This window comes from Halichoerus grypus, chromosome 1 (assembly GCF_964656455.1).
Source record: "Halichoerus grypus chromosome 1, mHalGry1.hap1.1, whole genome shotgun sequence".
In the NCBI taxonomy this organism is placed as follows: Eukaryota; Metazoa; Chordata; class Mammalia; order Carnivora; family Phocidae; genus Halichoerus; species Halichoerus grypus.
In genome coordinates this window covers 175,941,310-175,968,119 of record NC_135712.1, presented here as the reverse complement: position 1 = coordinate 175,968,119, position 26,810 = coordinate 175,941,310, and the positions used below count along the sequence as shown (strand labels likewise).

The window sequence follows — 26,810 nt, the reverse complement described above, 5'->3', positions numbered from 1 at the left end:
AAACTGTTTGAACTGATACACTAATTCAATAAAGTCACAGGATATAAAATCAATGTACGGAAATCTATTGCATTTCTATACACCAATACTGAAGTAGCAGAAAGAGAAATTAAGGAATCTACCCCATTTACAATTGCACCAAAAATCATAAGATACCTAAGAATAAACCTAAGCAAAGAGGAAAAAGACTTATACTCTGAAAACTATAAAATACTGATGAAAGAAATTGAAGAAGACACAAAGAAATGGAAAGACATTCTATGCTCATGTATTGGAAGAACAAATGTTGTTAAAATATCTATACTAACCAAAGGAATCTACACATTCAATGCAATCTCTATCAAAATACCAACAGCATTTTTTCAGAGAGCTAGAATAAACAATTCTAAAATTTATATGGAACCACAAAAGATCCCAAATAGCCAAAGCAACCTTGAAAAGGGAAAGCAACACTGGAGGTACCACAATTCCAGACTTCAAGCTATATTTCAAAGCTGTAGTGATCAAAACAGTATGGTACTGGCACAAAAATAGACACACTGATCAATAGAAAAGAATAGAAAACCCAGAAATGAACCCTCAACTATATGGTCAATTAAACTTCAACAAAGTAGGAAAGAATATCCAATGGGAAAAAGTCTCTTCAACAAAGCGTGTTGGGAAAACTGGAGAGCTACATATAGAAGAATGAAACCGGACCACTTTCTTATACCATATACAAAAATAAATTCAAAATGGATTAAATACCTAACTCTGAGTCTTGAAACTGTAAAAATCCTAGAGGAGAACACAGAACCTCTTTTACATCGGCCATACTAACTTCTTTTTAGATATGCCTCCTGAGGTAAGGTAAACAAAAGCAAAAACAAGCTATTGGGACTTCATCAAAATAAAAAGCTTCTGCCCAGCAAAGACAACAACCAACAAAACTAAAAGGCAACCTACGGAATGGGAGACGATATTTGCAGTTTCTGTAATTTTTATTTTTCAAGGAATTTATTTTATTAGCATAGTAGGAGTTCATCAATTTTATTAGTTTTTTTCAAAGATTTAACTTCTAACTTTATTTATCTATTATTTGTCATTTACCTCATTAACAACTTTTTCTATTTTTATTATTTTGTTTTAAAATTCCCTTTGGTTTTAAACTTGATCTTCTTAAATTTAAATTAACTGAGACATTTTTTATGGTCCAAATTATGCTGAATCTTAGTGAATGTTCCATGAGGACATGAAAAAATGTATTCTGCCCTTGATGACTGTAGTGTTTTATAAGTTAATTCATTCAAAGTGGTTGATAGTAACTGTGTAAATATTCTATATTTTTATTCTTTTTTATTGTTATGTTAATCCCCATTCATTACATCTATATTTTTATAGTAGTAGACTTTTGTTTACTTTTTCCTACATATACTTGTCTGCTAGTTTGTTTCCCATATTCTGATTTTTATTGTCCACTTATTTTTGCTCACTTACCAAGTATCCTAGTTTTCTGTTGTTTTTTTAATTATCAGATATTTATTAATTTAAAAGAGCACAGATTTATTATCTCACTTTGGGTCAAGGGTCTAGGTATGTTTTACCTGGGTCCTGGGCTCAGGTTCTCAGCTAGCTGAAATTCGGGTGTTGGCTGGGGCTACAATTTCATCTGAAATTTGGGGTCCTCTTTCAAGATCACTCCAGTTTTTTTTGCAGAATTTCCTTGAGGTTATATGATCTGTGGCCCTTGGTAACTGTTGGTTGTGTTTCACTCTCAGTTCTTAGAGGCTGCCTTCAAAACCTAGCCATGTGGTGCTCTCACAGTGTAGCAGTGTACTTCAGAATGAGGAGCTCTCATTAGTCTCCGATGGTGTGTCTTATGTAACATAGCATAACCATGGGGGAGATTATAAAATTCAGTAACTTTGTCATATGGTGTAACCTAAGCAAGGGAATGACTATCTCATGGTAGTCACCAGTCTCAAGGGGAAGGAGTCTTGGGAACCATCTTAGAATTTGTCTACCACAAGGAGAAATCAAAATGAATCAATACAATTGTTCTGCTATATATTAAAAGTCTCCAAGTGCATAAGACTACTGTAATAAATTTATAATTAACTGGTGGCTCCTTGCAGTGACAGGCGTGGGCATGGAAACGTGGCGGTAGGACCTGGGCCATGTTTGAAGATCCATGCTTTATAAAGAGGAGAGAGATTTTAATTACCTGAGGAATATCCTAAAGTAAAAGCTTATATAAGAGTACCTAGGGACTGCCTTGTGGCACAGGGATTTCAAAAAAGAATTCACTGCCAGGGAGCTTGGATGGCTCAATCCATTAAGCATCTGACTCTTGATTTTAGCTGAGGTCATAATCTCAGGATCGTAAGATGGAGCCCTGTGTTGGGCTCTGTGTTGGGCATGGAGCCTACTTGAGATTCTCTCTCCCTCTCCCCCATCCCCACCCCCCATGTGCTCTAGTACTCTCTCTCTAAAAAAAAAACAAAAAAAAACACTGCTAAAAGCATAAAACGAAGGACCTTTGGGGAACAGAAAAGTTAAAAAGATACTTTTCAAAAGAAATATGTTATAGTGTAATGTGAACACACCTAGTACCCCTAAAATCTTAGTAAAGGCCATAAAATTTATGAAAAAAAATTTAATATGTTCAGATTTCTTGTGGAAACCAGTGAGAGGACTTGATTCCTTGTCATTGCTGTTGTGAGGGCAAACTGGAATCTGTCTGGGCAGACGAGGAGACTGACATCTCTTTGACATTGGAGATCGCTGTTTCATAAATATATAATCAGTCCTCAATACATTTTATGATGAAAAAGTGGGGAGAAAACATCTTTCACTCCTTTTCTTTCTCTTAACCCCTTTCTAGCTGCAGGTTAGCTTAATGACTCTTACACAGTATTTTGGAAATATTTGGCTGTTTCTTGAACTTCTTAGAAGCTTAATTGTAGGAATAATTAGCTGCTGAAAGCAGAGTTTCAGAAATGTTGATTTCATTTAAAAAACTACTTCTGAATATTTACACAGTTCAGAAAAATACATATAACACAATAACATTGATCCATATTTTCCCTTGCTGTGGAGATCTTAGCCTTTCTGCTTGCTTTCTTAACCTTGTTCGTTCTCCTCCTCCTTTTTTGCTCTTCTCTCTCTCTCAACTTATTACTCTATTGATTTTATTGAAATTATACCTGCAGTGTTAAGTGTAAACTATTAAATAATTAAACAATTACGCAGTGATTGCAAGATGAAAATAAAAACAGTGACAATAAAATACACTATAAACCCTATCACCACCATGAACATCAGGTGACTATCATTTCATATTTTACATATATTAGAGAGGTAAAGAGAATGATAGACATAAAGAGGTAACAATTACTGCTACTTTTAATTTAGGAGTAGTAGTTTTATATTTTAAATTTAATAGCAGATTAAAAAAACCTCAAAGTTGAGTAAATAAGTGAACTTCAAATATATATTTTTTTCATTGCAAGAACTATTTCATAAACGATCTTTTAAGGTGAAAAAAAAGATTCTAAAATGCATTAGTAGTTGGATTCTATTATTTATTTCATATTTCCCTATCATGAACAGTAAAGACAGGTATTCTCACAGGTCTCCTTTCCACCCACAACTGTCTGTTTTTGTTTTTGTTTCAAATAACTGAATGACATTTACAGGGTAGATAATATTCTTGGTTTTTATTTGCTTTCACTCAGACATTTGTAAATGTTGCTTTCTTATCTTTGGGCATCGAATCCTGCCACAGAGGAGTCCATAGCCAGCCAGCCTGGTATTTCTCCATTATAGGTTAGTTTGTTTTCCTTTCTGGGTGTTTAAAGAATTTTTTTTTTTTTTAATCTTTGGGATACTAACTAAGCTATTTCTAAGAGTGAAGTATCTGCATCGACTTTCTCAGAAACATGACAGGTTATTAAATTTGTAGTTTTTCTTCGTTGAAAGAAAAAAGAATTCTTATATAATTCCATCTCCTTGCCAGTTTCTTTAGTTTCCTATCAAATAATGTCATGATAATGTAAACCCTTTTGACTTTCTCATTTGTATTCACTTTCCTTACCTTAAGTGTTCCTTTTATACCAATAATTCAGTTCTTAGTGTGACTTCTATTTGGCTCCTTCCTATTTTTTAATTTATTGTTTAGCTCTATAATGATGACACCATTTTGCCCTTCAATGTTTTTTTGGGGGGTCTGCAATATGATTTTCATCTCATAATGTCATTTATTTTATTGTTATATGCTGTTTTATTAAATTCATGTTCTTATTTATCCTCTTTTATGAGGCAGTTAGGAATTTCATTCTATTCTTTGAGATTTTAATTTTTTCTGAATCTGATTACTTGCTTTCCTGTTATGTCCTACTTTTTTATTTCTCCATCCCTCCTTCCCTCTCTCCCTTCTTTTTTTTCTTTCCTTCATGTTTTCTCTCCTTTAAAGTATATTTGCATTATTGCCATGTTTCTTTCATCTTGGTTATGCTTAGGATATTCTCCCTGTAAATTCTTTTGCTCTTAGTTAGAGTGAATGGATCTTGACTCCTCTCCACTAGTATCTAGTTTGTCTTCACCTCCAAGCTAGAGATGAGGGTTGGGGATTGTGTACCTTAACCATGTTCCTGCAGATTGAGAAGGGATGGTAGGATAAGGATGTACAGATGAGGGGAGTCAGAGAACTCAGTAGAAGTTTTGGTTGAAGTCCTGAAGCAGATTTCCATCTCTCTAATTGGATATTTTTCTCATGGAGGGACCACCCTTGGGCTTTGGAATCTTTTCTCATCTGATATGTAGCCCTGGAGCCTTTAGTTGATTGAGTTACACCCTTACACCCTTTGTTATCTTCCTTATGTTCACCTTTAGATTCCATTACTCCTCAGTACAAAAAGAACAGATAAAATGGATGTCTACCCAGTTGCTTCATTCCAGATTTTGGAAAGCATTACAGTGAGTAGTCTTGGCATTTTGTTAACTCATTAGTAAAGGAGCTAAAGCATGAACAGTGTTAGGAATCAAGTGATTTATCTCCTATTACCAATATTATCTGTTAAAGACTTTTTTTTTTTTAATTTCCTTGTTTACAAGTTGTTCAAGCATATTGTTAGGTTATCCCCTTTTACTTGTTTGTATCTTTGTTTTGGTGCTATTTTTTTTTTTTTTTTAGTGAATTAGAGAATGGTAATTCTGTTATATTTGTAGTCCTCTCTCTTCACCCAGAACGCAGAACTTCTTAATAAGTTTGTGAAAAATATAGGTTGACTTTTTATTTTTTTAATTGAAAAAAGTAGAACAGTTGTTTTCATCTTCTTCCTTTGATTTCTGATAATCATTTTCAGAAAAGTGAAAGAAACTGTACAGTTTCAGATGAAAACTGAAATGAAATCATTACTTCAACATACACATATATTACTTTGTTCTCACTTGCCCAAAAGGCTAATTTTTATTTATTATTTTAATATACTTTAATATGTAATTTAAAGTCTGTTTTTGTTGCGTGGTGTCTTGATTTGGTTTCCTCCAGACCCAGAACTTGAGACAAGGATTTGAGTGTAGATAGCTTATTTGGGAGGTAACAGAGAAACATTATAGGACATTCATTATCTGAATTATGGCCCTAGAGGGAGAGTTAAGAAAATAGAGAAGAGAAAATCATCAAAGAATTTGCACAAGAAAATTTTCCAGAGAGGAAGGGAATTATGTTTTTAAAATGAAAGGGTTCATTGATGAATGTGGAAAGAGCTACACCAAGTCACATGTGATACCATTAATGATAAGAAGATCCTAAAACTATTAAGTTAAAAATACCAAAAGACAAGATAGAATATGTACAAAGTAGACAGGTATCAGAACATGGAATGATAAAAGTTAATGAGGCAATGCCTTTAAAATTCTGAGAAAAAAAAAATTATATAGAATCTAGAATTCTGTACCCACCGAAAATATCAGTCAGTTGGGAACATTTAAAATATTCAAGACTCTTAACATTTATCATTTCTGTATCATAGGATTTTCTTGAAATATACTAGCAAAATGAGGAAGAAAACCAAGCGAACCAAGCTCATGAGATCCAGAACATATGGGTGTAACCTAGGAGAGATGAATTCTCGGTTAATAGTGTTTGACTAGGTGACTCTCATCTTAAATTAGAGCAGATTATAGCACTTTGTAATTTATAAATTTCCAGGAAAAGAACTTATATAATATATGATATTTTTGTCTATATATATATAAATATATATATATATGATAAATTGGAGCTATGGCAAAGCTTGTAATTGTTTTGTTTCTTTGGTCAAGAAGAAAAAGAAAAGGCAATTACAGTGGCCAGGCAAAATCAAATTTTGTGTAGGAAGATCGTTATCCAAGCAAATATGAAGCAAACTGATACGTGGAATGGTTTGAAGTAAAGGAGTATAAGAAAAGCAATTCTGTTTACGTAGGAATATCATCCTCAGAGCTACTTGGGGATCATAATATTGGACAAGTAAAGTAGAAAATTCTCTATCTGGCAAATCCTTAAATGAACTTAAGACAGTCATAATAATGTTGATACAGCTTGTTGGTTTTCAACTTTATTAATAAATCTATATAAAAGCTCAGGTAAAGATTATGAATATAGAATGTAATGTAATTTTAGTTTTAACCTTAAAAATATGCAAACAGGTACTTGAGAAAATGTAGAAGGTGAAAAGTAGTGGAAGAAGCTGAAATTGAAGGGCTTACCTCATCAGAACCGTCATACTGACTGGGGATGATGGCACAAGAATATGAGCTGTGAAAATATTGTTCAAGGTTATGAAAGAATAAAAATAATGGTATAAATAGTGGAACTGGGAGAATGATTGCTTTTCATTATATATTTTTATACACTCTTTAATTTTTATTATATGCCTATATTACATTAAATATATTAATTGATATAATTAATATAAATATATTAATTGTACAATGATGAAGAAGCAGTTGCTTGCTTTTCATGTGACACTTTATTCAGAACCAATATTTTTCTGGACATAATTATTTCATGATAGATGGAGGATGGTTCCATTTATCATTGCTCAGAATTTTTCATCCATTCCATTATCAAAAAACGAAAATAAAGGAAAGATGATAGATAAAAATCAAGGCACATTTAAACCTTAAAACTGATTTTGAAAAGGATTTAAGAGCAAGAGAAGGGGTGCCTGGGTGGCACAGTCGGTTAAGCGCCCAACTCTTGGTTTCTGCTCAGGTCGTGATCTTAGGGTTATGGGGTCAAGCCCCACCTCTGGGTCCACAATAAGTATGGAGTCTGCTTGAGACTCTCTCCCTCTCTCTCTGCCCCTGCCCCCACTCTCTAAAATAAATAAATAAATCTTTAAAAAAAAAAAGACCAGAGAAAATGGTTGAATAAATTTACAGCCAATGTGAATCCTGAGGCTGTCAATAAATCTATTCATTATTAGGCAATTTATTTTGAAATATTTAACTTATGTCAAAGAAATATTTCAATAATTACTTCAGTAACAGATGGTTTGCACTCTGTAGCTGCAAATATCAATTCTTTGTTGCTATCTCATTTATGTTTTCTTCTCAGAAGAACTGGACTGTTTTTCCTATTAAAAATAGATTATTTGAGAAACCTATACCTCTTAATATACAAAATCAATTATAGTCATATTATGACAGAGCATTTTACATATCTGTATAAAATTTATAGGATTATTAGGTTTGCGATATCGAACACATGCCAACATTCAGGCACAAATAATTTAGGGACATAACGTGAAAAACTGCAGGAATCTAACCTACTGTCTTTTATTTCAGTACGCTGTCATTCGATGCTGTGTGAGACACTTTGAGCTCTACAGCTTAACAGATATAGGAAAAGTGGAGAGTCAGTGAAAGGATTAAAAGACTGACAGGATAATAGTTGGATATAGAAATCGGGATTTGGTTTGGCAAAAATTGTTTTTTGAGAAATAACTAATCACTTGTGCTGTTTTCCCTGGGTGCCCTTGTACAAATCACATTGGGGGAGAGGGGTTAGTTTTTCCATCCTTAAAACTAAAGGATTATTTTAGAATATTTTTAAGATCTCTTCCACTTCTAAATTGTATAATTCCAGGAAAGATTAGCACAGAAAAGGTATTATCTTAAAGTAGCTTAAATTGAAGCAAGAGAAAGTTAGGCTACATATTGCAGAGAAAAAGAATGTTAATTCATTTATATTCTTCTGCAACAATCTCTTTCTCCTTGTGTGTGTGTGTGTGTTTTATTTTTTTTTAAAGATTTTATTTTTATTTTTGACAGAAAGAGAGAGTGTACAAACAGGGGGAGCGGCAGGCAGAGGGAGAGGGAGAAGCAGGCTCCCTGCTTAGCAGGGAGCCTGATGCGGGGCTGGATCCCAGGACCCTGGGATCATGACCTGAGCCAAAGGCAGACGCTTAACCGTCTGAGCCACCCAGGCGCCCCATGTGTGTGTTTTTTAAACAATAGGAAGCTAATTTGTGTGGAAAAAATCTTTGTCTGCTTATGTGTTAGGAGAGAATGAAGTAAGTCCATTTTATTTTATTTTATTTTATTTTTATTTTTTTTTTTTTTAAAGATTTTATTTATTTATTTGAGAGAGAGAATGAGATACAGAGAGCATGAGAGGGGGGAGGGTCAGAGGGAGAAGCAGACTCCCTGCTGAGCAGGGAGCCCGATGTGGGACTCGATCCCGGGACTCCAGGATCATGACCTGAGCCGAAGGCAGTCGCTTAACCAACTGAGCCACCCAGGCGCCCTGAAGTAAGTCCATTTTAAACAAACAATACCTAATCTTATAAATCTCAGTTAAAATAAAAAAAAAAAACAACAAAAAACAAAAAACCCAGCCATACCTTTAGCAATAGTACCATTTGTTCTAACTAGGTGAGACCTGCAGAGCATCTCATGGTCTTATGTATTCTTTATACACCCTCCCACCTTCCCAGAATCTTTGCATATGCTGTTGCCTCAATTTAGACCATTTCCCCCTCCCTTTTAAGCCAGCTAATCCTCAGGACTTAGTTTAAGCATCATTACCCCTCACAGACATTCCTTAGTTCTTCTCATTACATCAAATCATCTTGTTATGAACTCAGCACCAAAATATCTCCCCTACAATGTACATGCCAGAGTTGGAATTTTCATATCACTTGTGTGCACACCTGGATGTGTTCTGTTTCTTTCTGTAATGCCATGAGGGCAGGGACTAGTTAGGGCCTGATCACAGTGAGTCCCCAGAGTTCTGACACAAGCCCTTACACCAAGAAGGCATGAGACACACATGTTGAATGAAGGAATGGATGCTTTCAAACCTTTATCCACGCTCTCACAGGTCTTGATTCTCTTTTCAGTATCATTATTTTCTACATTTCTAATTTTGAGGATTGATAAGGTATTTATAAACTCATAATTTCTTCCTTCACTTTTACTCTCACCTGATAATTAATTTTTATTAATATCCAGGAAATAAATTATTAAGATGATGAGAGAGTTGAAGAACAATGTCATGTCATATATATATATTATATATAAAATGTATATATAATATACATAATGTCATCTCATATATATATGTATATATAACATACACAATGTCATATATATGTGTTTGTGTGTGTGTGTGTGTGTGTGTGTATATATATATATATATATAATGTATATATAATATATACATAAGATACCAAATGTTGGGGGTGCCTGGGTGGCTCAGTCAGTTAAGCGGCTGCCTTCAGCTCAGGTCATGATCTCAGAATCCTGGGATGGAGCCCGCATTGGCGTCGGGCTTCCCTGCTAAGCAGGGAGTCTGCCTCTCCCTCAGCCCCTCCCCCCTGCTCTTGCTCTCTCTCTTGCTCTCTCTCTCTCTCTCTCAAATAAATAAAATCTCTAAAAAAAAAAAAAAAAAAAAAATACCAAATCTTAACAAGATATGGGTTCCAGTTCAAAATTTGACTTTGTCCCTTGTTCCCTGATTTGTCTGTAAAATATGATTAATAATATTTATCTTGCCTGCTATGTTGGATAGTTTTATATATAGAAAATGAAATATTTCCCAATTTTGTTGTCTTCCTATTATCTATTAAACTGTGTACATCTATTTAAATATAGCCGGGAGAAAATAATCAGCAGTATGAACAGTTATATATTATTGAAGCTCTTTCAGTTGTAAGTAATGCAAACAAAATTCAAGTATGCTTAAGAAAAAAAGGGAATATATTAACTTACATAAACAGAAAAGTTCAAAAGAGATTCAGGTACAAATGCATTCAAAGGCTTAGATGTTGTGAGCTCTAAGGTTTTAGCTTTATTTTGCTTTTGTTTGTGTTAGCTTTAGTTTCAGGAAGGACCACCACATATGGTGGTCAAGGTGGCCATATGTAAAAATATTTCCCACCAGGTTAGCATTCCCAGCTAGAAAAAAATAAAAAAACTTTCTTAATTGCTGCCTCCAGTACCCTGGCATTCATTGTCCTGTCCTGATGCACGTACTATCCCTGAACCAATTGTTTTGGGATTTGATTATTTAGGCCTGAGACAAGCACCTTACCTTTTTTAAGTAAAGGATAAATTAAGTCATATCCACACTTATATTGCATTTGGGAAGGGAGGGCTTGGAGGTTCCTGGAGGAAAAATAGTATGTTCTTTGGGAGGAAAGACTACTAGGAAGGCAACATAAAGCATGACTCCTGCAATGTCTATCTTGGTATTTAGGATTACCTATAATCTGTTACCCAATTTCTGCTTCTCTATTTTGGTTTCTTGTGGTTGTTGTTGTTTGTTTGTTTGTTTTTAAGAGAGAGAGATGGGGGTGGATGGAGAGGGGTTGAGGGAGAGAGAGAATCTTAAGCAGATTCCATGCCCAATGTGGAGCCTGACCCGGGGCTCAGTCTCACCACTCTGAGATCAGGACCTGAGCTGAAATCAAGAGTTGGTCACTTAACCGACTGAGCTACCCAGGCACCACTGTATTTTTCAATAATTCTACAATAAATACTGTGTGGGTAATAACAAAAATATAAATGAGATACTATATACAATAGTGTACTCTGAACCCTAGCTCCATAATGAAAGGGATTATTAAGAATGACTGGAAATGGGGGCGCCTGGGTGGCTCAGTCGTTAAGCGTCTGCCTTCGGCTCAGGTCGTGGTCCCAGGGTCCTGGGATCGAGCCCCGCATCGGGCTCCCTGCTCCGCGGGAAGCCTGCTTCTCCCTCTCCCACTCCCCCTGCTTGTGTTCCCTCTCTTGCTGTATCTCTCTCTGTCAAATAAATAAATAAAATCTTTAAAAAAAAAAAAAAAAAAAAAGAATGACTGGAAATGGAGAGCCGGGGTGGCTCAGTCAGTTAAGCATCTGCCTTCGATTCAGGTCATGATCTCAGGGTCCTGGGATTGAGTCCCATGTTGGACTCCCTGCTCAGTGAGGAGTCTGCTTGTCCCTCTCCCCCTGCCCCCCCCCCCCCGCTTTTGTGCTCTCTCCCAAATAAATAAAATCTTTTTAAAAAAATGACTGGAATTTTTTTCAAACAGTAGAAATAGGATAAGCAAAAAAGCTCAACCAAAACACCTTTAATCCTCAACGTTTTAGAGTGATTGAGAGTGTTTATGTGATTTTTTTTTTAATGTGCTTGACCTAAGGAAAGAATTTAAGATTTTTTTTTTTTTTCAGCATGAATCTGTCATTGCCTCTAAAAGAAGATTTGGTCTATTTGCTCTGAATGCCAGTGAATAGCTGTGACTCCTTATGATAACTCAGCATCTATTTCTCTACACACGTTATGGCTTAAGAGAGCATTTTCTCATTTTTTTCCATTTTCTAATCGTGTTCTATTTATTTTATCTTTGGCATCGCAGACTGGTGGTAGATTGAACCCATGCAAGATCTTAGTTGATGGAGTTTAGATAGAAAGCAAGTCTTAACACTATCATTTCCCTTTCAGCGGGGTTCCATGAATGTGTTTTATTTAGCCAATCATACTGAGAAAAACAATCTAAATAATTATCTTCAAGTGAAAATTACTGTGATGTTTGTTCTTTCTTCGCCCCCTCATCTTTCACAGTTTTTTCAAAGGATTCAGCTTTACAAGGGTTCTGTATATGTTAAACTCTTTTAGGTCGGGTTACCCAGGAAACAGACTGGAAACAGGGATTTGCATGCACTAAGTTTGTTGGGGAGGGCCCTTTGGAACCACATGTACAAGGGAGTGATGAAACAAGATCATGTAGAGGAAAAGTTTGTACTGTGGTGTGGTTAGAACGAAGGCTGTCAGCTGATTTTGTGGAGAGTTGAAGGAGTACAATGACCTTTCAGGGTTGTCCCAAACTGAGAAAAGGCAGATGGGCTTTTACACCCCAACATAGACTGGTCATTGAATGTGGGTGGCCTCTGGGAAAGAGGCACAAAGTGGATGAAGCACCTCCCCATGAATGAGGGCATTTCTTGAGCAGGTCTCCCCAGTGAGCCTTTAGTAGCCAAGTCCTGGCAACTGGAGAAATGAGTATTTTTGTTTTAATAGGAAGCATCTGGGTGACATATCACATTTGACCTGTCTCAATAATCAGGGACAAACATCTAATTTAAGGCTTTGATACTTGCATCTAGCCATAAAATCAGTCAGTTGGATTTTTTTTAATGCATTTTGTTACAGTTTTCCCAATCTCTTCATTCATTCGTAAAGATTCAGTTTTCCCTCCAGTATCAGTTTCCTTCATCCTGAAGAACTTTCTTAATTTTTTTCTTGTAGGTTAGATTGGCTAGGAATAAATTGTCTTCATTGTTCTTTGATTTGAGATTGATTCCTTGATTCTCTTATTTATCTTTTATTCTTGAAGGATTTTTGTTGGATATATAATCCAGGTTGAAAGTTATTCTGTTTTTGTTTTTCATGTCAGTACTTTACCAATGTCATTATGCTGACCCTTCTTGGTAAATTTTGATGAAAAATCCATAGTATTCAAATTGTTATCCCTCTCCCTGTAATGTGTTTAATTTTGTTTGAAATATCTTTGGATTTTGCAGTTTGATTATTATGTACCTATGCATCATTTTCTTAGAATTTACTGAGCTTCTAGATTCTATAATTTATGTTTCCCATCAAATTTAGGATATTTTCAAATGTTGTTTTTTTAAAATCCATTTGTGCCCTAATCTTTTTATCTTCTCTTTCTGGAAATCCAACACCACTTACTTTAGATATTTTACTATTGTTTTGTTTGTGCCTAAGTCTTGTTTAATTTTTGAATCAATCTTTTTTTTCTGTTTTCTTGAGTTTGAATAATTTTTATCTATCTTTGAGTTTGCAGATACCTTCCTCTGTTACATATATTCTGTTATAGAGCCCATCTAGTGAACCTTTTATTTAGGATATTGTACTTTTCAGTTTTAAAATTTCATTTAGTTATTTTTTATATTTTTATTTCTATGCTGATATTTTCTGTCTCTGTATTTATTCCATATGTATTTGTTATAAAATTATAACACATAATAGTAATTACAATAGTTACTTTTTTAAAAATTTATTTATTTGTCAGAGAGAGAGAGAGATCGAGCACAAGCAGGGGGAGCGACAGGCAGAGGGAGAAGCAGGCTCTCCCCTGAGCAGGGAGCCTGATGTGGGACTTGATCCCAGGCCCCTATGATCATGACCCGAGCTGGAGGCAGATGTTTAACCAACTGAGCCACCCAGGCATCCCACAATAGTTATTGTTAAGTCCTTGTCATGATAATCTGAAATTCTGGGTCATCTTGGGCTTTGTAACTATTGTCTTTTTTCTTAAAAATGGGTCACATTTTGGGGTGCCTGGATAGCTCAGTTGTCCTGAGTCAAAACTCTTGATTTTGGCTCAGGACATGATCTCAAGGTTGTGAGATCAAGCCCTGCATCAGGCTCCACACTGGGCATGGAACCTGCTTCAGATTCTCTCTCCCTTTCTCTCTGCCCCTCCCTGCCCACTCTCCCCCCTGCTCACACACACTCATGCTCTTTCTTAGAAAGGAAGGAAGGAAGGAAGGAAGGAAGGAAGGAAGGAAGAAAGAAAGAAAGAGAAAGAAAGAAAGAAAGAAAGAAAGAAAGAAAGAAAGAAAGAAGAAAGAAAGAAAAGAAAGAAAGAAAGAAAGAAAGAAAGAAAAAGAAAGAAAGAAAGAAAGAAAGAAAGAAAGAAAGAAAGAAAGAAAGAAAGAAAGAAAGAAAGAAAGAAAGGAGGGAAGGAAGAGAGTCACATTTCTAAGGTCTTTCCATGTCAGTTAATTTTGGGTTTTATGCTGGTCACTGTTGATGTTATGTCCTATAGATTCTGTTCACTATTACAGTCCTCTTGGGGATGTGAATGGTTTTGTCTTAGGAGGGAATCAGTCCAGTTATGTTCAACCTCTAAGATCTGTAGTGGTTTAAATTTCAGTTCTGTTTTTTCGGCCTTTGATATGCTGGTTTGGGTATACTTTGTGCATATACATTTCGGGGGTAAACCCAAGCATCATTTAATCATAGCATCCTCTTTTATTCTCAGTAAATTACACTTATGAGTCACATGTTCCTTATCATCGAGCAATGTCCAAAATTACCAATTAAAAATTGACATATCACAACTAAAGATTCCAGATGTAAATTAACTGAATCTAAATAAAGAAAAACTTGCCTCTTCTAAATTTATCAAAGAGAATGATATTTTAATATATATTTTTAAACCTGGTTCAGTAACTTGTAAAAAGTCTACTTTTAAAGAGAGATGATAAAGAAATTCTTTTTCTAGCAATGACTAACTAGGACACTTAAGAACAGCCTTTTTGCTGAGAACAACTAAATAAGCTAGGAAAATATGTTTTTAAATATCTATTTTAAGACACACAAAAAACTACCAATGGAAAAAGAGTACCAATGCAGAACTGAAAGAACCAAGAACCAGGAAATGAGGAACACCACGAAAGATTATTTTAGTGTCTGGAGCTACTTTTCCCATTAAAAATAATGATAAGTGCTAAAGCACTGGTGAGAGGATAAGATACTGAGCAAAACATTGACACTTTCATGTAGCTGGGGAAAAGGTGGAGTTTAATGGTTCTTATAAATACTTGAGTTTTCAGTTGACATCTAAAGTTATTATATTCTACATGCATGGGAACTAGACCAGTTCTCATAACTGATGCCCAGTTTAAAATCACCTCAATTCCTGACTGGATTATGGTGATGCTCAGCAATAACAGAAATAATCCCTCTCTGGAAAAAGATGCCATTAGCTAAAGCTTCAATTGATTGATATAAATTTGCTACTTAATGATATATAATGTTGTTAAGCAATACAAAGTAATCAGCACAAAAAGTTAAGAATTGGCCAACACACAAGAGAAAAAGTAGGCAACAGAGATTTATCAAGAGAATAACCACATATTAGAGTTATAGTACATAACTTTTAAATTAGTTAATATAATCAGAAATTAAGTAACAAGATGGAAAATTTTAGCAGAGAACAGGAAAATTTGAAATTTGGAAATTCTAGAACTTAAAATAATTGAAGTTAAGATTTCAGTAGCTGAGATCTTATTAAACTGAGTGGTTGAGTTTAATCATCAGATTAGATGTAGCTGAAGAAGGAGTAAGTGAGTTAGAAAATAGGTCAAAAGAAAATGTCCAAACTGAAGCAAGGAGCTCCAGAAATATGGAGAACCTGAGAACATAACAGACAATTAGAATATAGCATAAACATCTAAAAAATATGTAACTGGTCTTAGAATTAGAAGAGAGTTACTTAGGCAAAAGCAATAGTTGCGAAGATTGTGACTGAGAATTTTTAAAAACTAATCAGTGAATTCAAGGCCAAATTGAAGAAGTTCTATAAAACCCAGGCAGTATAGATACAAAATATATATATATATATATATACTGTGGTATGTCATAAATTATTGAAAACAAAAGTTAAATAGTAAATCTTAAAAGCAGCGAGAAGTCTACAGATTCAGTTCAATCCCAGTCAAAATCCCAGAAGGATTTTTTGAGGAAATTTATGAACTGTTCTAAAATTAAAATGGTATTACAAGGGGATTTTTACAATGAACAAAATGGAAAAAATATACATTCCTTCTTTTAAGAACCTTTATAAAGCTACATTAAGACTGTAGCATTGGTATAAGGAATAGCAAATATGTCAGTAGAAACAAATACAGAGTCTAGATTTAGATATAGATACAGATGTAAATTTCCAGAGAGTCAGCTTATTTTCAGCCAAGGTGCTAAATTAAATCCATTCGGAAGAAATGAAATCTTTTTAAACAAATAGTGCTGGATCAATTCTATGTCATTCCATACACCAAAGTTAAATTACTTCAAGATGTATCAAAGGCCTAAATATAAAATCTATCACCCTAAATCTTCTAGAGGAAAACATAGGAAATTGTTTTTGTCACCTTGAGTAGGCAAAGCTTTATTGAATGAAACATAAAAAGCACCAGTCATTATAAAAATTGATAATTTTCACTTCATCAATATTAAAAAGAAAACTTCTATCAAAAAAAATCATTAAGAAAATGATTAAGAAAGCCACAGACTAAAAATATTTACAAAATGTGTAAATTTGACAAAGGAATTTTATCTAGAATATAGAAAGAATTCCACAAATCAATCTTATAAAGACAAATAACCCAATAAAAAGGGCAAATTTTGGGACACCTGGGTGGCTCAGTCAGTTAAGCGTCTGCCTTCGGCTCAGGTCATGATCCCAGGGTCCTGGGATCGAGTCCCACATCGGGCTCCTTGCTCAGCAGGGAGCCTGCTTCTCCCTCTGCCTGCCACTCCCCCTGCTTGTACTGTCACTCCCTCTCTCTCTCTCTAGCAAATAAACAAATAAAATCTTAAAAAAAAAAAGGGGGCACTTTTTTTGGAAAAGATACTTTGCAAAAGGAGATATGACTAATAATGCTTCTGTTTAAGATCTCAGCCTCACCACTGCTATATTGCCAAGATGTTGTTTTCTAACAAGCTGCCTCTGGACAAACTGGACATGAAGGGGAAGCAGGTCATCATGAGAGTGGACTTCAACGGTCCTATGAGAACAACCAGATAACAAACAACCAGAGAATCAAGGCTGCCATCCCAACCATCAGATCTGCTTGAACAATGGAGCCAAGTTAGTTGTTCTTATAAGCCATCTGGGCTGGCCTGATGGTGTCCCCATGCCTGACAAGATCTCTTTGGAGCCAGTTGCTGTAGAACTCAAATCTCTGCTAAGCAAGGATGTTTCATTCTTGGAGAACCTTTGCTTTCGTGGGGAGGAAGAAGGGAAGGAAAGAGATACTCCTGAGAAGAGGGTTAAATCTGAGCCAGCCAAAATAGAAGCCTTCCAAGCTTCACTTTCCAAGTTAGAGGATGTCGATGGCAATGATGCTTTGGGCACTGGTCACCAAGCCCACAGCTCCATGGTGGGAGTCAGTCTGCCACAGAAAGCTGCAGGTTTCTTGTTAAAGGAGATGAACTACTTTGCCAAGGCCTTGGAGAGCTCAGAGCAACCCTTCCTGGCCATCCTGGGCAGAGCTAAAGTTGCACACAAGATCCAGCTGATTGATAATGTGCTGGACAAAGTCAATGAGATGGTCATTGGTGGTGGAGTGGCTTTTACTTTCCTTAAGGTGCTCAACAACATGGAGATTGGCGCTTCTCTGCATGATGAAGAGAGTGCCAAGATCGTCAAAGAAGAATGGTGTGAAGATTACCTTACCTGTTGATTTTGTCACTGCTGAGAAGTTTGGTGAGAATGCCAAGATTGGCCAAGCCACTGTGCCCTCGGGCATCCCTGCAGGCTGGATGGGCTTGGACCGTGGTCCGGAGAGGAGCAAGAAGTACCTAAGGCAGTTGCTTGGACTAAGCAGCTTATGTGGAATGGACCTGTGGACGTATTTGATCGGGAAGCTTTTGCCCAAGGAACCAAAGCCCTCATTGATGAGGTGGTGAAAGCCACTTTCAGGGGCTGCATCACCACATAGGTGGTGGGGACACTGTCCCTTGCTGTGCCAAATGGAACACAAAGGATACCGTCAGCCATATGAGCCCTGGGAGTTATGCCAGTTTAGAGCTCCTGGAAAGTAAAGTGCTTCCTGGGGTGGATGCTGTCAGCAATATTGAGTATTTTTCTGCCTTTTGGTTCCTGTGCACAGCCCCTAAGTCAACTTAGCACTTAACTGCATCTCTACATGGGCTTAGCTAAAATCTTCCCCCATGTCAGGATTCAGGTAGTGGCCAAGGGCTGCAGCGCCAAGAGCCATTCAACAGTTGCACAGCATCTTAGCTCATCTCCACCACACCTTGGATTTGCCTACATCCTTCAAGATCCCATTTGAAGTTTTTAGTAACTAAACCATTGTGCATTCTAGAATGCATGTATTTATATTTTGCCTGTTAAAATACACTGCTTTAGCTTCCCTTTTTGAAGTACCTTATTCTGATTAGTTTTGCCATTGTTCTATTACTCAGCATGGAAATAAGATGAAAGCCCAATTGTAAGGAGGGAGGGGGACAAAGATGGTGATCTATTAAATAAATAATAAATGTTTTTATGAAAGAATAACCAATAAGCACAAATATGTAAAAAAAAAAACTCTATACTAATCATCAGAGAAATATTAATGAAAACCACAATGATAAATCAACTGTCATACAATAAAATAAATTAAGAAAAGCACAATTATATACAATTTTACACCCACTAGAATGGAAAACGGTTAAGAGTGACAATGATAATTGCTGGCAAGGTGGTGGAGCAACTGTAACTTTCATAAATGCTGGTGGGATTGTAAAATTGTACAAATACTTTGAATCACTGTTTTGCAGTTTCTTATAAAGTTAAACATACATTTTATCCCACAACCCAGGATTCCATTTTAAGTATTTACACAAGATAAATAAAAACATACGTCCACAAAAAGATTTATAAAAATGTTTTTCACAGCATCATCAGAATATCCTCTGATTTGAGACAACTCAGATGCTCATCAACAGGAGAATGGAGTAAACAACTTGTAGTATACTCATACAGTGGACTACTTCTTGACAATAAAAAGGAAATGAACAGTACTGATACATGCCATGTCATGATGAATCTTATAAACACAGTGTTAAACACACAACTTTGGGGACAGTTGGGTGGCTCAGTCAGTTAAGAACCTGAATCTTGATTTCGGCTCAGGTCATGATCTCAGGGTCAAGAGTTTGAGCCCAGCATCCAGCTCTGCACTCAGCAGGGAGTCTGCTTGAGATTCTCTCTCTCTCCCTCTGCACCTCCCCCTGCTTGTGCTCTCTCTTTCTAAGTAAATAAATAAGCAAATAAACTAAAATCTTTAAAAAAGCCCACACAATTTTGAACAAAAGAAGCCATACATAAATAATTATATGCTGTAGGATTTCATTTATTTTAAGTCCAAGAAGAGGATGATAGTGATAGAAATTAGGACAGTAATAGTTTAGGGGGGAGTGTGGAATTGAATAGAAAAAGCAAGAGAATAATTTGGGGGTGCTAGATTTGTCAAAACCCATCAAACTGAACACTTACTATCTGTATATTTTATGGTGTGTACATTATACTTCAATAAAAAAGGAACCTAATGAGATGTCATTACATATAAAAATGACTACAATTAAAATAAACAAACAAACATGGTAATCCTAAATACTGATGGGGTTATGGACCCATGGGAACATCCAAGCAGTGCATATAGTAGGGTAAATTGGCACAACCAGTTGGGAAACCTAAAGGTAAAGATCCACTAAATTTCTTCTTCTTTTTTTTTTTTTAAGACTTTATGTATTTGTCAGGGAGAGAGAGAGAGCACAAACAGGGGGAGCGGCAGGCAGAGGGAGGAGCAGGCTCCCCGCCGAGCAAGGAACCCGATGTGGGACTCAATCCCAGAACCCTGGGATCGGGACCTGAGTGAGCCAAAGGCAGACGCTTAACAACTGAGCCACCCAGGTGTCCCAGATCCACAGAACTTCTGCCCAGAAATTCCACTCCTGGGTATATTCAAAAAAAAAAAAAAGGAGAGAGTAGGAAAGGCTGTTCCAGGCTGTTTATATTATTTTAATAGTAAAACTTGTGTGGTATATAAATATACAGCAATGAAAACTACCACTAAATGTAACAATAGGGGGAAAAAAAATCTCATAACCATAATATTTTGTAAAAGAAACCTGAAAAGAGCTCCATGCTGGGCGTGGAGGCTACTTAGAATAAAAAATAAATAAATAAATAAATAAAAATAGAGAAAGAATATATACCATGCGAGTCCAATTATGTATGTGTCAAAAATAATTGTAAATTTCTCTGTGCCTTTTTCTGTTTGCATGTTTTATTTCCATTTCAGAAAGTGCATTATAAAAGAGAAGGGAGAGGCTAGGCTGTAGGGGGGGTTTGGAGTATGGAGGAAGAGGAAGCATGAACAAAAAGCAAAGATTTTATATTTAGTCTCCATTTCAGTTATCAGAAAAACATAGTATCTCTTTTATATCTTTGTTCAGTTTTTTTCATCATTGATTTTTACTGTATTCATCCCAGAATAAAGTCACAAATCTTAAACCCATTGAAATATTTTTTTTGTTCTTCTCTTCCATATGCACTCTGAAATACACTTTTTACAGTTCACCAGGTTGTATTACCTTATTATCTTGCTGAATATTTTATGCATAGGTACTTTTTTCTTTCTTTGCTTTCACAACTTTTTAGGTTTTTCACTGACTCCTAAATGCTAGCTTTCTGATGAGGCTAATACTTTTTGCAAGTCTGTTAGACCCTTTTAGCTTTTATAAAAGTATGCTGACCTTTAATGATTGCACTGTTAAGTAGCATGATTAATATATATATATATATTTTTGAAATTCGGAACATAAACAGACTGTAAAAGAAATAATAATTTAAGTAGATTATTAATCTCTTTTATTTATGCATATTATTTTTTTAAAGATTTTATTTATTTATTTGACAGAGAGAGACACAGCGAGATAGGGAACACAAGCCGGGGAGTGGCAGAGGGAGAGGGAGAAGCAGGCTTCCTTCTGAGCAGGGTGCCCAATGCGGGACTCGATCCCAGGACCCTGGGATCATGACCTGAGCCAAAGGCAGAGATGCTTAATGACTGAGCCACTCAGGCGCCCCATTTATGCATATTATTTCCTCATAAAAAACACTAATAGCCTCAAATTATTGTTCAAATCCAATTTTATTCTGTGCCATCCAGGATTTCCAGTGTGAATATTCCTTTGTAATAAATAAATTACCTGCTTAAAAGGATGGGATAATTAGATATGATTCCATGCATTTTTCTTCCGTAACTCCAGGATTTCAACAATGCCAACAATAAAGCATTCTGAAAAATCAAGTCTTTTCCTTTTATAAATACTTTCATGTATACATTCTGTTTGGGGAAAATAACTTCAGTCTTAAACATGTGCATTTACAGACAAATGCAAATGTAATCGGCCAACAAATGTAATATTTGTTTATAGAAAATATAGCAGCTATAATTTATTTAGTACCTTCTCTACTATGGCACTACATAGACAGTTTTCCTGTATTATTTTACATGGATATTATTTTACATTGAGTGTAATTTTCCACTCTGAATCTCTATAGTATATTATCTCTATATTCTATTCCCTTTTGCAGATGAGGAACCAGTCTTAGGGAGGTGAAATGACTTGAACAAAACACACATGACTGTTTTGATTCTCACCGCTGCTGTCCATGGCTTTTCATAGTTGGCAATGACTTGTTCTAGGGTTTAGCCACTTCAGGACCCGCCTGTTCATCCTTAGAGAGAAAGGCTACGGGTGGCTCAGTGTCGTGGTTGGAAATTTCTGATCTTGGATCAGAAAGTGATCAGAAAGTTCTGATAAGTGATAGAGGTATTTGTTAATAAGCCAGAAATATGAAATAAATATTAACGTATCAGACACTCTGGCTCATGACAGAGATAACATGAGTGGAGATACAGTTTTGCTGGAGTATTTTAGCTTCTGTCCTACATAAAACTGTGGATCTCCCATTTTGCTAAATCATTCCTCACCCCAACCATATTGGTCAGGTACATAAAAACAGGTCTTCCTCGTCCGTCCGTTCACGTCCCTTTTGAAATGCCCCTCCTATCACAGCCAACCCTGCTCTCCTTTCAGCGTGCCTGGCCATTCTGCATTCCATTCAGGCCTAGAGGTTCCAGATTCCTATGGATCCAGATTCTTCCTCCTCCCTCCTCATATATCAACATTTTTCTATCAAATAACACATATCTTCAAAATTCTGGTATCTAATAAACATATCATACTAAGAGTTTATTATTTTTTGATCATTTAAAAAATAGCTCTTATTTGTTACTATCCTATAAGTGGCATCTCTAAGTGGCTTAAACAAAAAGTTAATTTATTAGTTAACTGAAGTAACAGAAGCTCTTTCCTTAGGGAGCGTTTCACTCTTGGACTCAAATGATGCCATTTGGGATTCATCTTTCCAGTCTCCTAACTCTGCTCTCCATGCTGACTTCATTGTCCGACAGGGTCTGTCTTTCTGGAGCATGTTTATACCTCCAGGCTTACCTGTGAGCAGCTAGGCATTCTCAGTGGAAAGAGAATGCATCTTTTCTAAGAGTTGTAGAGAAAAAGACCTGGGGTTCTGGACTCCCAACTGGTTTGTTAGTCACATGCTGACTGCTGGAACAGATCCCCACCTCATGGTGACATTGTCTTCTCCTTGGATGGTTGTTTGACAGGGAATAAGCATAGATGGAACACACTCAGTGCATTTTCAACAAGCCTTAAGGCAGTCGTACCAAAATGTATGTAACTGTAGAGTTAGTGGAAGCATTTCTATTTGCATTTTAGTAGTTTCAGCACATAGAATTGGCATTCCAGAAGGGGAGTTTACAGATATGAGGGCTGATGCAAACGCTCTTTGGGAGGATATGGACTTTGGGGTAGGGAGGGGAGGCAACTTCTCCCTGTAAGTGGAACAGCATGCAGCAATGAATGAGTTGTTCTTAGGAAGATCTTAACTCAGAGTTCTGATTCTCTCACCCACGTTGCAATCCTGTTTCCCTTGTCAACAGCTTTCCTGTGCTGATTTTAAAATATTCTAAGGGTTGTTGTTTGTTTTGCTTTTCTGGTAGCCATATGGTCTCTTTATAACCAAAAATGTGTTCTTCCTTTGAGGGGGATATATTCTGTTCTGGCTTGGGGTGATACTTCTTATATACGTTCACATTCATATCTTTACTCTTCAATTTGTTGAAAATCTGAAAAATCTAAGGCTTGTGAGACCAACAGTGAAACATTATGGTGCACAATGAAACATGGCTAGCTTATTTAAATAGCACAAGCAAAATGTATCCAGCAACTGGCAGACCATTAGAGGTATTTCTGAGCGGTATACCCTAATGCCTAATATGTCGTCAGCATGTAACTGCTGGAAATTTGATCAGGGATTCCCTGTGCAGTCTAGAGTTGAAGATAAAGGATCAAGACAAGAATTTCACATCCAAAATATCCTCTTTCCATCCAATCAGATAAGATTGGAGTAATCAGTCTGTGTGTAGAAAATGAAGGCATTAGCTCTAGAGTTTAATTCAGAACCAGGGAAAATGCAATATGCTTTAATGTTACATAAATACCTTCTTTACTGAAAGTGGGTCATCCAGAGCCCAAACTGCTTAAGAAAAACAGATGAAATACAGTAATTCCAAGCACAGACCAATAAAGGCCAAGTGCCTAGTTAATCTTTCAAAGGACATGTGGGTAAGCAAGGTCCCCCAGTAGCCACATGGTGCTTTGAATGCCTGTTAAGGGTTGAACGTGTCTCATTTATATATGACTACAGGGTCATCATGATTTAGTGGGAAGGAAACAAGACATGGTTTGTAGAAACCAATGAAAGGGAAACCATTACGGAAGATTTTACAGTTTAAAAGGTTTTAAGGAAACTTTTAGAAAAGAAAGTTCATGTCATAGCTTCCAAATTATAGCTGTCCCAAAGAGGACACATGGAAAGAGTCCAGCTCATTAACTTTTTTTTTAAAGGCTGAATAGAAACAGAATTTAAAGGAGTTAAAGCAGGAGGGGACTCTCCAGGCATCCACGTGAACTGTCCTGGTAAGCAGTTCATTACCTCATTTTCCCAAAGGTTGGTTTGAGGTGTGATATGATGTTCTTTTTATAGCCTTAGAAATTCAGTCTGTCTTCATAAAATATTAGCTTCCTTACCTATGATTTACAAAAGAGGAGGGAAAAAATTAGGGTTTTTGGAGTTTCCCTTTAAAATTCAAGTCCTTGGGGCCCCTGGGTGGCTCAGTCGATTGAGCCTCTGCGTTCAGCTCAGGGCATGATCCCAGGGTCCTGGGATCGAGCCCCGCATCTGGCTCCCTGCTCAGCGGGAAGCCTGCTTCTCCCTCTCCCTCTGCCTGCTGCTCCCCCTGCTTGTGCTCTCTCTCTCTCTCGCTGTCAAGTAAATAAATAAAATCTTTAAAAAAATAATAATTCAAGTCCTCCTTGCAATATGTATGCAATTCTAGAACAAGGATTGGCAATCTTTCTCTGTAAAGGACGGTGTAGTAAATATTTTTGACCCCTGCGGGTGGAAGTTCCCTGTAGCAGCCGTTTAACTCTACCACTGTAGTACAGATGTAGTCACAGGCAGTAAGTCAATCAGTATGCATGACTATGTTCCAATAAAACTTTATTTGCAAAAACATTCAGCAGCCTGGGTTTGACCCAGGCCACCATTTGTCAACCCCTAATATAGAAAATTGTTTAGCTCAGAGTCATGCCATTGTGGTAACTCAATGACTAGCTGCCAAAGTTGATGGTTATAGGTATATGAACAGCCAACTTTCAAATGACTCGTTAGTGATGTCCCCGTATCCTTAGCTGCATGACTTGAAATAATTCAGATATCACTAGTAACTGATATAATTAGTATTTCTGATGTAACTAGTAAGAGTTGTGGATGGTTCTCAGAGGTTTACGTGTTCTGATTGTTAATAACTCTTTTGCAAACATTGAATTCTGATTATGTGTATGTGTATACACACACGCATATATACACACATACATATGCATATATTATCTGAAGATTGTTTTTTGATCCTCATGGTACTTTGGAAGTAAGGTAACTGAATTATTTAAAACAGTGTATTACTGATTATGTCACGGATCCATTCTGGGCATTATTAAACCATATTCCATTGTACTCTTGTTCTCTCAAAAGACCTTTGTTTTTTGAAGCCACGTTGTAGAAGTTATTTTACTTTAAGGCTTCCATTTTCTTTTACTCTCTGAAAATAAGATACCAAGTTAGTTCTTACGGAAGTAGTATCTAGTTAAGAGTCTTATGATCATACACTGGGAAATGAGATAAATCCATATTGTATCTTAGCTCTGCCTCCCACTAGATTTTGGGATTCCGTGCAAGTGATGTAAGTTCTTTGAGCCTCTATTTCTTCATCTGTGTGTCAAATAAAGTAGGTAATATGTGTAAAGCATTTAGCACAATTCTGAGCATATAAGGAATGCTCAATAATTTATAACTACAGGTGTACCTCATTTTTATTTTGCTTTAATTTTTTGTACTTTTTACATATTGAAAGTTTATGACAACCCTGCGTCAAGCAAGTTTATTGGCACCATTTTTCCATTAGCATTTGCTTATTCTGTGTCTGTGTGTCACGTTATGGGAATTCTTTCAATATTTCAATCTTTTTTATTTTTACATTTTTTACGGTGATCTGTGATCGGTGATCTTTGATGTCACTATTGTCATTGTTTTGGGGCACCATGAGCTACATCTCTATAAGATGGCAGACTTAATTGATTAATGTTGTATGTGTTTTGATTGCTCCACCAACCAGCCCTTACCCCATCCCTCTCCCCCTCAGGCCTTCCTATTCCCTGACATACAACAATATTGAAATTAGGCCAATTAAAAACCGTGCAGTGGCCTCTAAGTGTTCAGGGGAAAGGAAGAGTTTCACATCTCTCACTTTAAATCAAAAGCTAAAAATACCTGAATTTAGTGAGGAAGGCATGTCAAAAGCTGAGACAGGCCAAAAGTTACGTTTCTTGTGCCAGACAGCCAAATTGTGAATGCAAAGGAAAAGTTCTTGAAAGAAATTAAAAATGCTACTCCAGTGAACACCCAAATGATAAGAAGGCAAAACAGACTTTTTGCCAACATGGAGAAAGTTTCAGTGGTTTGGTTAGAAGATCAAACCAGCCACAACATTCTCTTAAGCCAGAGCAAGGCCCTAACTTTCTTCAATTCTATGAAGGTTGAGAGAGGTGAGGAAGCTACAGAAGAAAACTTGATGCTAGGAGAGGTTGGTCCTTGAGGTTGAAGGAAAGAATCATCTCCAAAACATAAATGTGCAAGGTGAAGCAGAAGTGCTGATGTAGAAGCTGCAGCAAGTCATCCAGAAGATCTAGCTAAGATAATTCATGAAGTTGTCTACACTAAACAACAGATTTTCAGTTCCAACAAACCAGCCTTCTATTGGAAAAAGATGCCACCTAGGACTTTCATAGCTAGAGAGGAGAAGTCAGTTCCTGGCTTCAGAGTTTCAAAAGACAGGCTGACTCTGGTTTAGGAGGTAATGCAGCTGGTGAGTTAAAGTTGAAGCCAGTGCTTATCTATCATTCCGAAAATCCTAGGGCCCTTAAGAACTATGCAAAGTCTACCCTGTCTATGCTCTATAAATGGAACAACGAAACCTGGATGACAGCACATTGATTTACTGTATTGTTTACTGACGATTTTAAGCCCAGTGTTAAGATCTACTGCTCA

The 26,810-nt window shown here is 36.4% G+C and overlaps 1 pseudogene; it reads left to right on the top strand.

Annotated features, from left to right (window-relative positions):
* Nucleotides 1–16,967: 16,967 nt before the first annotated feature.
* Nucleotides 16,968–18,173, top strand: LOC118522536 (phosphoglycerate kinase 1 pseudogene; annotated as a pseudogene).
* The last annotated feature ends 8,637 nt before the right edge of the window (nt 18,174–26,810 follow it).